Here is a 13055-nt window from a genome sequence, read left to right on the forward strand (position 1 = left end):
CGCTTTATCGGCAGTTTCCTGCCAATAAAAGCGGCGATAATGTATCTCCCTTTCTTGATAATATGGCCCTTGGTGATCCTATACTTAGGCGGCCCTCCTCAGAAGCTTGACAGTTTGCACATGGATCAAAATTCCAAGATGTGTGGTAATTATCACAACCAACTTTTTTCAGGCCAAACCTGCTGAAATGTATTGGGCGAGAAGGCTGGAAAAAGGCACAACATTTGGAATTCTGAATGCTACATACCAATTTAGCATGTTACGCCTCACTTTCATGCTCAAAACTTGAAACAGGAGGTATTTACCGCAGCCTGTAATTATCTCACACTGGGTTGGGTAATTGGTAAGTACCCAGCCTATACTTCACGGCATGTAAAGGGGGTCTTAATGGTTATTCTTGAAGCCCTCATTGGTAGTTGCTGCTTAAAGGTAAAGAGAGCTGGGACAAGGTCAGTTACTAGCACTAGGGGGGCCGAATAGTCATGCAGTTGGAGCAGAGTCAGTCTCATGTAAGCAGAGATCACTGAATGCTTGAGATAGAGTTACTAACATGCCAGGCACGCTTAGACAAAAGTCAGTAGAATTGGAGCTGATCCAACCTAATGCCAAGCTCTCTTCTGGTAGGCTTGTAGGGCTGGGTTAGAGACAGACATCTGTCAGCATAACCTCTCCCACTCCCATCACTTCCCAGATAAACCACTGCTAGCAGGGCTCTGCCATTCCAGAGAGCACCTCCTCTTCCTCTCCTCACAGTTCAGGGTGTTATTCATAATTTGATTTCACTCGTAAATTAATTGAAGGGATCATTCCATTATTTGCTAAGGGCTGGCAAGGGAGTATGTGCTGATCGCTCAGCCTAAAGTCAATACGATGCCATTTAATCAGATTCAGCAGCCACCGTTTACTGTCGCTAAAGGCCTATAAACAGATTCATGTAAGAGGTATGAGACCTGCAACAGCAGGGGCTACGCACCAGTAATCCAATCAAAACAGACTGCAAAAGCAGGGACGCTGCAAATGCTCTTCGAATCGCGAGCTTCTACTCTCAACTAGGCCTTAGCAGTGGGTCATGGCAACATGCTCTACCAAAGTGTCCTTAAAAAACACCTATTTCAACGAACCCGTCTCTCATGGTCCCTACAATATACAACATACTCAGAAGATGTCAATCATTCTCGTCTCAGCCCGCACACTGAAAGCAGTAGTGTACCTATTATTAGTGCGGAGGTGCGCTTGCACTGGCGCCCAGAGGTAGGAAGGTCCCACTTCACTCCATTTATGGTTTAATACCCATCTATGGAGTCTGGGGTCCTAGCTTGACTTGGGGCCCATAACACCCTTTTTACACAATTGACAGAATGCAAACTTCATAACTATGCGTAGAAAAGAGAGCTATAAAATCTTTAGAAACAACTACAATGTTGGACATGGCCCTTCTTCGGGGATTTCCCTAAAACTTTTTGGTTTTTCGCCTCCTGGTTTTTTGCTGATTCTCTTTTCGTGGCCTCAGGACTCTGGATACTTTCCCCCTGTAGTGCAATGTGAAAGCGAGTGCGCCCTTCCTACCCATGCTAGGAAGTGGTGCTTACTTTATTTGTTTACATGTTGTACCTGTGAGTGCCCTGTAAAAAGGTACACCACATACCCATACTGCACTGGCTAAGGGTGGGAAGCAGCACTGATTGTGCCAACCACCAGAATAGCCTTTCAAACATTAATCAAGCCTGCGATTGCAGGCCTGTGGGTGAGCAGTTGCGCCTATGCTCAGGTGGGCATGTCCAACTCATTAACCAACCCTGAGTGGGTCTTCCACTACTGCTAGAGCACCTCTAGGCAGTGACCTAACGAAACTTGAGGGGGCCCCCCTGCAAAGTACATGGAGGGGCCCACCCGTCCGGACTCACTTAGCAGCTCTGAGTCCAGGGTACTGTTCTGAGGGGGGCCCCTGGAACTCAGGGGACCCCTGCACTGTAGGGGCTGCGGGGGTCTTTGTTATGCAGTGGCACCTAGGATAAGCCCTGAGGGGTGGAGCAAGTGGTAGGCGAAAGGCAGGACAGGTACCCATGGGTGTTCCCTGCCCAGGTAGAGAAGAACCCCCATGTGGGTTTTCCCTTCCTAGGAGGTCGGCTCTTCCCATAGGACAACACAGAGGTTGTGCTGATTCTCTTTTAGTGGCCTTAGGGCTCTGGGCACTTTGCCACTGTAATACAGTGTTGAAGTGCGCACACTCTTCCTACACATGTTAGAAAGTTTGGCTTACCTGATGTTTTTAAACATTCCTCAAACATGCCATTGCAGGCCTGTGGGTGAGCACTTGCACCTTTGAGGTTCTTAAACATGTGCCAAGCATGCCATTGTAGGCCTGTGTGGGCACAATTACACTTATGCTCAGGTTGGCGTTTCTAAACCCCAGGCCAATCCTGAGGGGACCTTTCCACACCACTAGGGCTCCACTGGGGTAAGTCTTACGGGGTGCAACAAGTGGCAGGTGAAAGGCAGGGCAGGTAAACCTCTGTGTTCCCTACCCAGGTAGTGAAGAATACCCATGTGTGTTACCTACGAGGTTTGCTGTTCCCATAGGATAACTTGGGAGAATGGTTGAAATTACTACAAGCTGCAATAGTGGCTTACAGTGGAGCAGCCTCATAATGTTTCCTATAGCTGTATTCACACTGACAAACCCTCTCCTGTGGCTAAGTGGGATTTGTCATTAATAGCTTACATGCCACTTCTAGAAAGTGCAATATCTGACAAGGGGTTGGGCCTGTTTAATGTCAGCAAGGCTAGGCCACTATCACATTTCCAAGGAACAAACAAGCGCAAGTACTGACTCTGTTTTGACAACACAATGATTTCAATTTGTGATCACACAACTTAATTATTGTGATCACCCTTTAATTCTCACATTGTACATCAAAAATTATCCATTCCACGTATAAACATCAATGACAGAGGAGAACCATCTTCATGTAACAGAACACAAAATCATACATTACATCTCCCACACCAAATAGACATCAACGCATTGAAACTACTATGATTTGATAACCGCAAAATTAAAACACATGACAGAAAACATGTAACAATCAATATACCACCAAAAGTGGCACAATGTGGAATGTCCTACAGCCCCTGCTTATAACCTAGGAGTGTTAACTGACCCTTTCTTTAAGTTTCAGGTCTCACGGGATCTGACCATTACATTTATTTTGTACCAATCATTCCCTCTCAGCCTATAATTCTCTTTTACATAGGAACACTCCCTAGGTGTCAAGCTGCCAATGCATTTCGAACCCAACGTTGATTAAGGGTTCTCTTCAGGACGCAGAATTGCAGGCAAATGGGTTTAAATAGTGTCCTGTGGCAAAATTCTTCATGGCCGTAGTTTTCTTTTTTTGAAATTGTTCTATTCAGGTCAAAGCATGGTGCATTGTTGAATCACTAATCGCCAAATGCCGTGTGGGTTGTCTGAGTGTCTCCCAGATTTTCCAATTCAGCTGTTGGCTGTGCAGTGCATCTATTTTTTCAATAATGGATGCCTTTTATGTGTCTCATTTCAACTTATTGAAAAGATGGAAAATGCCAAATGTATCGGACACAATTGGTTTGGCGCAGATTTACTTCAGAGTTTTAAAGCAGTTGTTGACATTGTCGAAACTCTGTTTTCTCAATTATGAACGCTTTCTTTCTCGTTGTTTAAATGTGTGTTTCGGCATCTTCTAGAAAGTGAGCATTTCTTTGCTCTAAAACTCTTTGTGTACCTTTTGGTTTGACTCCAGCCCATACTGAAGGCTAGGGGAACACATCTGTGCATTCCCCAGAGACAGCTATAAAGATTGGGCATGCAACTGGAATGACACACCTCTGACATTTGTGGGCCTGGCTGGATAGATTGGAGGGAGAAGTTTTGAAACTTGGCCTCTGGGAAGCGAGATCATAGCCCCACTAAAGATTAAGATCTGCATTCCATGCACGGCCCCATGGCAGACAGGACTGAGATTTAGGGGAGACATCTGTGGTTCAAGGGGGAAACCCTCTAAACCATCCCCAACTTCAAAGGTACACTACATTATAACTACTGGTGCCATACTTCAGCATGGTTAGAGATATACTTGTGGGGATGTGGGACCAGAGATCCTGGAACTGCCTGGTGCACACTACCAGAGGAACCTGTTGTGTACAAGGAGGATTACTACCATTGGAAGGGACAGTGCGCCCTTCCTGAACAGTGGCTGACCTGGGCTGACAACCTGCTGCTGTGTGGCATCTTGAAGTGTGCTCTTCAAGGGCTTGTTGGCTTGCCGCCTGTTCTCTTGTGGAGGTCTCTGGGACATCAAAGACCTCCCATGAAGGATCCAGACCGTCTACTTCTGACACCTGGAGTGTGGTACCCTCTTAATTGCCCTCATCATCTGCTGGATTCCATCTGGTAGTGCAGCATGAGCGTAGAAGTAAGTATTGCACCTGGAGAACGGATTACCTTGTGCAGAGCCCCAAAAGTACTGCCCACATCTAAGCAGTGTAGCCCCTGCATCGTGGGGCCTCAACGCCCATAAGCAACTTGTTGGCGGTGAGGGAATTCACTGGTTGCGGGACCCAACGTGTGACACGCTGACTGCATACTCATTGCATGTGCTGTCCAATTCACAGGTTGTGACCCCTAGGGTGAGGGCACACCTGTAGTAGTGCCTCATTCTACCTCATACAACACTGCTGAACTTGCGCTTGTGTTTGCGACCGGAATGGTCTGGTACGACCCGTATCAATGCACACCAGATGTTGTGCTTAATTTCCAGGGAGGTACTGCGTCTGCGACTCTTCATTGTGTGTAACCGGAACTGTCTGATGCGACTCATATCAACGCGCACCATACAGTGGGCCTCCTTTCTAAGAAGGTGCAGAGGTGCAAATTTGTGTTCCATGCTACCTGGATTGCCCGGGTGCTACTTCAATCGACATGTGTTTAACAGGGTGCCGCCTTCTTCTTCATCCCCCATTCATCAATTGTTTCTTCTGTGCCCTCAGTGTGGCAGACCAACTGCCCTCTCCTCAACCGGCCTGATGACTTCATGTTGCCAGCTAGTATTGCCCGTTCCGGGCCAGGGTGGTGAGGGCAATTGATTGGGCTAAGGAACGCTTCAGAGAACGATCAGCAGCGGGTCCAGAGATTGCATGACAACCCTGTGCTTTGCAGAACTGGGCAGGTGCCAGAAGGCAAAGTGTGGAATCCCTTGCTTGAACGACTATCGCCCTCAGCCCGCTTCTGTTCCGCATACTGGGGGTGAACTTCCTGAGTAGTGACCAAGCCTCCATTTGTCGACTGCAGCCTATTTGGCCCTATTGCCTACCCCACCTTCTTCCTTGGGACCCTGACTAAGTGTGACTCTGGCTAGAATCAGGGAAGAAGATTTTCTTTATCTCCAGCCCCTAGGGGTAGGGTAGTCGGGGTGAGCTGAGTGGTGGAGGAGGGCTTGGGCCACAGATCTGCATGTGCCTTATGAATTGACCTACTGGATATCAGTTGCACCACATTACGGTAGTGTGTGCATGTGTGTGCTAGTGTCCTCCACATGGAATTGCCTGATATCTGTGGCACCGCGTGTCAGTGCTGAGTGAGTGTGTGGGAGTGACTGCCTGTGATTAATTACACCACACAGCGTTGTTACTTTACATTTCTTGCCAAAAGAATACTACCTTTGACATTGGTTTGTACTTGTTTGGCCTTGGTCCCCGGTGTTGTTTAAAAGTGTGCAGATATCTGTGTGTAAACATTTCTGATATTGTTGTGTTCTGGAGTGCAGCCTATAACTGTGTGGTATTGAGTTATAATAATTGCCAGGGTTGGCCTCGTTCTGACAGCATCTCTCACTGCATAGGTTGCTGGGGACGGGGGTAAAATAGGATCTTTCCCAAGTGTGTATTACACTGATGTCAGTTTAACACAGTGTGCCTGGTACTGCTAGTGATATTTCTGAATGAGATTTATGCCCAGAAATACATGATGTTCATGTTGTGTTAGTTAATACACACTTTAGTTACGTACACCGCGTGTGAAGTCTCTTTTGTGACCCTCAGCAATTTATTGTGTGAGAGTGCTGTGCCAATTATTTACACATTGCCTTTGGGATAAGCCTGAGTGCTCATAGCCAAGCTAACAAAGGGTGAACGCAGGTTATACAGTGAGTGTAATCACTCACCCCTGACAGGAGTGGTAGGTTCTGCCTGGCTAGGGCCTCACCTCAGCCAACCAGAACGAGCCAGTTCCAAAATACAGCATTTCCAGAAATGACTTACATAATAAAAACATAAACCTTCAGGGAGAACTTCCAAAAGAAGGGAGCAGAATTAAAACACTTTAACGTTCACTCTTGTCTCCCTCTGTCCTAGTCACTCGTCTCAGGGAGATCGGTGTCAGAGGCGCAGCTCTGAGCCTCCTGACCTCCTTTCTCAATCAAAGAGAACAGAGGGTGAAGCTGAGTGAATTCCTTTCCCCTTCCAAACCCGTACAGTGTGGGGTTCCGCAGGGATCTTCCCTGAGCCCCACTCTTTTTAACATTTATATGGCCCCACTCGCCAGGTTAGTAAGATCTTTTGGGTTGGAGGTTCTGTCATATGCCGATGACACCCAGATCATGGTCTCCCTCTCCCATTCGGTAAGTTCCTCCGCTCTTAACTTCAGGAATTGTATGGATGTAGTCTCCCAATGGATGATGCAGAATTCCTTGAAGTTAAACGGAGAGAAGACAGAAGTTCTGATCTTTGGGGGCGACCAGGATATCTGGTTGAGTGACTGGTGGCCATCTTCCCTTGGGGCTTGTCCCCTTCCCTCTCAATATGCTAGGAACCTGGGTGTGATGATAGATACCTCGCTCTCCTTCGATCGTCAGGTCAGTAGGACGGTCTCCACCTGCCGTGTTATCATCAGGATTTTGAGAAAGATCGCTCATTACCTCTCTCCTGAAGCTCGGAAGCAAGTCACTGTTGCTCTCGTCTCCTCAAGACTTGATTATTGTAATGCACTTTACTCAGGCATTAATAAGAATCTCATTCAGCGCTTACAGATCGTTCAAAATGCGGCGGCCAGAATGGTTCTTAATCTTCCTAGACTCTCCTCAGCCTCTTTGGCCAGGAAGAATCTACACTGGCTTCCCATACAGTCTAGGGTTTCGTTTAAGATCCTGTGTCTTGCCCATGGGCCCTTGTATGGCTCAGGCTCAGAGGGCATCAGGTCCCTCTTACATGCTTACTCTCCCTGTAGATCTCTTCGCTCTTCCAGTAAAAACTTCTGGTAATCCCTCGTTTTCACAAAGCGAGGTGGGGAGGGAGAGCCTTCTCTTCCCTGGCGCCCAGGCTGTGGAACACTCTTCCCCCTGATTTGGTCGGACAACCCTCTATTGTGCTCTTTCGTGAAGCTCCAAAACTTGGCTCTTTGTATAGGCTTATCCGTAGTTCTGCACTAGAAAATTTACAAGTTGTACGATCTTTCAGGCACCTTGATGCCCTTGGGCTAAGTTGCGTATTCCAAGACTCCATTCATTCATTCATTCATTCTCAAACACAAGAGAGTGTAACTGTGGTATATTGAGGAGGAACCTCGGAAGACAAGTGAAGAATTACAACACCGTGAGGGAATCTTCAATATAGAAGAAAAATGAAACAGCAACATCTTCATACTGAACTTCAGAAAGATGGATAACGTGAATCCACTTAGGTCTATGGGCAGGATTTGGCATGGTTAGTGGGTGAATATGGTCAAAGGTGGGTGAAACAATCCAAATGTTGGTGGAGTGAAAGGTGTGAAAAAAATACAATGCCACAATGGAAAACCCCACAAGAGAACATAACTAAGGCAGTTGTCAACTCTCTTCATGAATATTGCAGAGAAAATGGGTACTGTCTTGGGTAACCAAAGAGTTGTTTTGGTTGTTGCAAATCACCTCTCGGTGGTCACTATAGGCATCTGAAATATCCTACATTTCGTCACCAAGCTTTTCATTTTCATTCCTCAAAATTCTAGTGCCCAAGGCAACAGTTCATCTTCTGACAATCATTACCCATCTGTGGCAATCTTTGTTAAGAACAATCATTACCCATCTGTGGCAATCTTTGTTAAGCACTATCACTCAAGTGTATTTTTACTTGTGATGTTGCATTTTTGTGCTCTGGCCACATTGCCTCTCTTGTCTTTTATTTAACTTCTCCAAAAGACCCCTAATTTTCAGGTGGTCTTTCATCTGGTGACCCTGGGATTCCCAGATCTTGGATATGATTTTGATGTGAATGAACCATGAACTATCATGGGGCTTGAGAAGAATATTAGTATCTCAAAAAATCCCAACTTGATGGTAGGAATGTCAAGCTGCCACAGAGAAACCATGGGCTGCACATGTATGTGTGTGTGTCTTGCACCTATGGTGAATCCCTGTAACTGTGTACTTCCACACCATGGCTGCCAACATTGCATACTGAGCCCCAACATCAAAATTGTGTATACTGATTTGCTCCATTTTGGAAACACAAAGCATTACAGATATTTGATTCTATATTTGAAATCTTCATGCCAGCTTAAATAATGAAACCACAACGACGCGGAGGCATTGCCATACACCCACAGTCCACATGGGCATAGTATGAACAAACAATCTTGTTCCAAAGTATCTTGTGTATTTAAGTGTAGCTTATTGATATTTTTACTCAATTCATAAGCCTCCTCCATGCCCATATGAATGCTTAAATGCCGAAACATGTTTTGCAAATCAAAATCGCTTCATAGGGGGCAACACAATACATTTTGCATCATATTTAAATTCACTCCCTATACCTGACGTCTTAGTGTATAGTCTTAACCCCACCCTTGGCATTCATTTCCTTCACCCCCTCTTTACCTTAACCTACACTTCCCCGCAGTTATTTATTTATTTAATTCATACCACCCTTCTACTGAAGTTCATCTCTCACAATAAATGTATGTTTAGGAAGCCAGTGTTTGTCCTGTTCTAAGATTTACACACGTCTCTGTGAAAAAGATAAAGAACAGTCATTACAAAAAGGCAAAGTGAATGAACTACACCCCAAAAATAAAGTGTATGCACGACATGGCAAATATAAAGTGTATATTGCCCCCCCCAAACAATGTATGTGCATTAAACTCAACATAAAATTCCTTAGCTACCCCTTTAAATTCTGTATTCCACCCACCCAACTCCAAAGTAACAAAAAAAGCTTGGCAATTGTGTCCATCTTTGAACAATTGCTGCTGGCACCCAGATGGGGCAGAAGCAATACCAAGGTGAGGGGCTCCCACAAAAAGGTTAGCCAAATGTGCGGATGTGTGCCGTATGAGTTTCAACTGGTGCCACATTGCTGTTGAACGCTGATTTGCAATGGATTGTACATTGATATGGGTACCTCTGGAATGAGGAGAAACCCACTAGAGGAGGACACATTACAAACATGTGACTTATTGGCATTATTATTAGTTTTATACAGCGCAAACTTGACCTGAATCGGGTATCAGAGCACTTTACATAGCAACAGTTGCATTACATGAGGACACATTCATTTTTTTTTGTTTTTTTGTTAGGCACGGGGAGATTAAGTGATTTGCCCAGAATCACAGGATGTTCAGTGTCATTGCCGAGACTCTAATCCAGTTACCCAGATTCGAGGTTGACCGCCCTAGCCGTTAGGCCAACTCCGCTCCCCTCTTATTCCTTCTGACCTTATGAATTAATGCACAAAGCCTTCATGAACAAACTCAAGAGTACAGAGTTACAAAATGTGTTTCAGAAACCTTATGACTCCAAGTCTCTGCATTAGTATGCACAATTGTGTAGAAAATGTTAACTCTGTGGCATCTTCAAAAAGATATTACTGGCCCCATGGTTCTTGTCCAATTTCCATTTCTTCTTGACCTCTGACCCTACGAATGGCTTTGACACATAACTCATCAGTTGTGTACTTGCTACCTCATGGTGATAGGTTTAAAGATTGGGTCTAGATATTACATCAGAGGAGAAGACAGAGCAGGACTGAATGCCAGGGTAGGTGTGGGTACAGGTGTAAAGCCCTGAATTTTACTGGGGAAAGAGTGTAAAGATGGGACCCCTATGCTTTAAAAACAAAAGGGCAGAGGAAGAAACAACTTTTGCAAGGCACAGTCAGGCAGTCATTCCCCTCAAAAACCCTACCACACCGAACAGGGTGCACTATTTAATGAGGACATCTCAGCTACCAAATAACCAGTGAGAGAACTTTCATGCATTTAAGGTTTTGCAAAGTGCCACACGACCTTGTTAAGTCACCTCAGGGTGCTTGACTGAGATATCCTATGTTATAATGAACAGAGTTTTCCCTGTAAGGATTGACTCCAATACGCATGCAATTAGTTTCTTATTAAGGTAGGGTCAGCATTTCATTTATTAAAAATGACATTAATAATAAGTGCATGGGGTGCCAAGATTTTTTTAGGACCTACTACCTGCACTGCACATGCTACGGTTGCCTAATATAACAAGACTGGCTTGCCTTGATACCGTCTTATGCCTTTTTCTTTGACCTCACTACATTTCATGTCTCTTTACCTCGCTCCTACAAATAGAAGCCATTTTAGAACATCCTCATTCCTCACTCCTCATCCCCACTTCTCATCCCTATTTCTCATCCATCATTCATACTTCTCTTCCATCATCCCTTCTACTCATCCCTGCTTCTCATCCCTTCTTCTCGTCCCTCATCCCTACTTCTCATCCCTGCTTCTCATCCCTGCTTCTCATCTCTACTTCACATCCATCATCCCTACTTCTCATCCCTCATCCTGCTTCTCATTCCTACTTCTCACTCATCATCCCTACTTCTCATCCATCACGCTTACCTCTCTGCCATCATCCCTACTTCTCATCCCTTATCCCTGCTTCTCATCCCTACTTCTCATCCATCATCCCTACTTCTCATCCATCATCCTTACTTCTCTTCCATCATCCCTACCCCTCAACCATCATCCATCATCCCTACTTCTCATTCCTCATCCCTCAGTCATACCAATACACTTTCAATCTCAAGAAACACCTCTTCACAATGATTGGTTGGCAACAGCAAATCAGAGTTAAGAAAGTGGGGAGCGTGGCGATCCATTGTACTAGCTACTTAAAAAAATAGCCTTCTCATTGCACATGCTGGTTGGGATAGAGAGGAGAGGAAATACAACTGGTGTTTGCTTCTAGAGAATCCAAGGCTGTACACGAGACGTCATCAACTGCTCCTTCAACTCCGCCACCTTCCCGGAAAGCTGGAAACACGCTGAACTCAGCGCCCTTCTGAAAAAACCCACAGCGGACCCCACCGAACTCAAAAATTACCGCCCCATCTCGCTCCTTCCATTCCTGGCCAAAGTCATCGAGAAAGCTGTCAACAACCAGCTCGCCGCCTTCCTCGAAGCCAACAAAGCCCTCGACTCCTCACAGTCCGGCTTCCGAGCTAAACACAGCACTGAGACCGCCCTCATCGCAGCAACAGACGACATTCGAACTCTACTGGACAATGGAGACACTGTCGCCCTCATCCTCCTCGACCTCTCCGCAGCCTTCGACACAGTTTGCCATAGCACCCTTCTACAGCGCCTCAGAAACATCGGAATCCAAGGAAAAGCACTAGAATGGATCACCTCGTTCCTCACCGGAAGAACCCAGAGAGTCCGCCTTCCACCATTCAAGACAGAGGCCACTGAAGTCATCTGCGGCGTACCACAAGGATCTTCACTCAGCCCCACCCTTTTCAACGTATACATGAGCCCCCTCACGGCCATCGCCCGCCAACACAACCTTAACATCATCTCCTACGCGGATGACACTCAACTGATCCTATCACTCACCAATGACCCTAGCACCGCCAAAACTAACCTACACGAAGGTATGAAAGAAGTAGCCGAATGGATGAGACACAGCCGTCTGAAACTGAACTCAGATAAAACAGAAGTCCTCATCTTAGGTACCTCCCCCTCCGCATGGGACAACTCTTGGTGGCCAGAAGCCCTTGGAAAAGCACCCATCCCGACAGACCACGCACGGAACCTGGGCGTCATCCTGGATTCCTCACTTTCAATGAACAGACAAGTCAACGCCGTCTCCTCATCCTGCTTCAACATTCTTCGCATGCTCAAAAAAACATTTCGTTGGATCCCCACCGAAACTAGGAAAACGGTCACCCACGCTCTGGTCACGAGCCGACTGGACTATGGAAACACCCTCTACGCCGGTACTACCGCTAAACTCCAGAAAAAACTCCAACGAATCCAGAACGCTTCAGCCAGGCTCATATTAGACATCCCGCGCAACGAACACATCTCTGGTCACCTGAAAAACCTCCACTGGCTCCCCGTCAATAAGAGGATCACTTTCCGGCTCCTAACCCACGCACACAAAGCACTCTACGAAATCGGACCAGAATGCCTCAACGCAAGACTGTCCTTCTACACCCCCTCACGCCAGCTACGATCATCCAACCAAGCCCTGGCCACTGTACCTCGCATCAACAAAACCACCATGGGAGGTAGATCCTTTTCCTACCTGGCAGCTAAAACTTGGAACTCACTTCCCACTCACCTTCGCCTCACTCAGAACCACCTAGCATTCAGAAAGCAACTTAAAACGTGGATATTTGACCAGTAATTCCCCTCCCCTCTTCAAGCGCCTTGAGACCCTCTGGGTATGTAGCGCGCTATATAAATTTTCTGACTTGACTTGACTTGACAACATTTCATTTTATTTAGGAAAGTGTTTTTCTGTTACATAGGCCTCTGTGGAACACTCTGACAGTTCTGGGAAGACAAGGGGCTTCTTTCCTGGGCCACAAATTAACATTTGGAGAGAGGGCTATACAGTTCATCAAACCTTTTTCTTGTTTCAGTTTCATTGTCCAGGCCTTGCTCTTCCGGGTTGCCAACACACAACAAAGCCCAGCACATGAAATCTACAAACTGCTAGGAAAGAAAAATGCAGCTCTCAAAGCTAAAAGCAGCCTCAGACTAAAACATGTTCTTTGTTACAAATAAAATTGAA

The sequence above is a fragment of the Lissotriton helveticus genome, chromosome 9 (assembly GCF_964261635.1).
Source record: "Lissotriton helveticus chromosome 9, aLisHel1.1, whole genome shotgun sequence".
Classification (NCBI taxonomy): domain Eukaryota; kingdom Metazoa; phylum Chordata; class Amphibia; order Caudata; family Salamandridae; genus Lissotriton; species Lissotriton helveticus.